Source organism: Oncorhynchus gorbuscha, unplaced genomic scaffold (genome assembly GCF_021184085.1).
Source record: "Oncorhynchus gorbuscha isolate QuinsamMale2020 ecotype Even-year unplaced genomic scaffold, OgorEven_v1.0 Un_scaffold_1173, whole genome shotgun sequence".
Classification (NCBI taxonomy): domain Eukaryota; kingdom Metazoa; phylum Chordata; class Actinopteri; order Salmoniformes; family Salmonidae; genus Oncorhynchus; species Oncorhynchus gorbuscha.
Window position 1 is genome coordinate 150,369 of NW_025746033.1, and position 799 is coordinate 151,167.

Below are 799 nucleotides of genomic sequence, written 5' to 3' on the forward strand. Positions count from 1 at the left end.
GGTTATATCTCTCTCTCTGGCTGGTCATATCTCTCTCTCTGGCTGGTTATATCTCTCTCTCTGGCTGGTTATAACTCTCTCTCTCTGGCTGGTTATATATCTCTCTCTCTGGCTGGTTATATATTTCTCTCTCTCTGGCTGGTTATATCTCTCTCTCTGGCTGGTTATATATCTCTCTCTCTCTGGCTGGTTATATCTCTCTCTCTCTGGCTGGTTATATATCTCTCTGGCTGGTTATATATTTCTCTCTCTCTGGCTGGTTATATATTTCTCTCTCTCTGGCTGGTTATATCTCTCTCTCTGGCTGGTTATATATCTCTCTCTCTCTCGCTGGTTATATCTCTCTCTCTCTGGCTGGTTATATAGCTCTCTCTCTGGCTGGTTATATATTTCTCTCTCTCTGGCTGGTCATATCTCCCTTTCTGGCTGGTTATATCTCTCTCTCTGGCTGGTTATATCTCTCTCTCTCTGGCTGGTTATATATCTCTCTCTGGCTGGTTATATCTCTCTCTCTCTGGCTGGTTATATATCTCTCTCTGGCTGGTTATATCTCACTCTCTCTGGCTGGTTATATATCTCTCTCTGGCTGGTTATATCTCTCTCTCTCTGGCTGGTTATATATCTCTCTCTGGCTGGTTATATCTCACTCTCTCTGGCTGGTTATATAGCTCTCTCTCTGGCTGGTTATATATTTCTCTCTCTCTGGCTGGTTATATCTCTCTCTCTGGCTGGTTATATCTCTCTCTCTGGCTGGTCATATCTCTCTCTCTGGCTGGTTATATCTCTCTCTCTCTGGCTG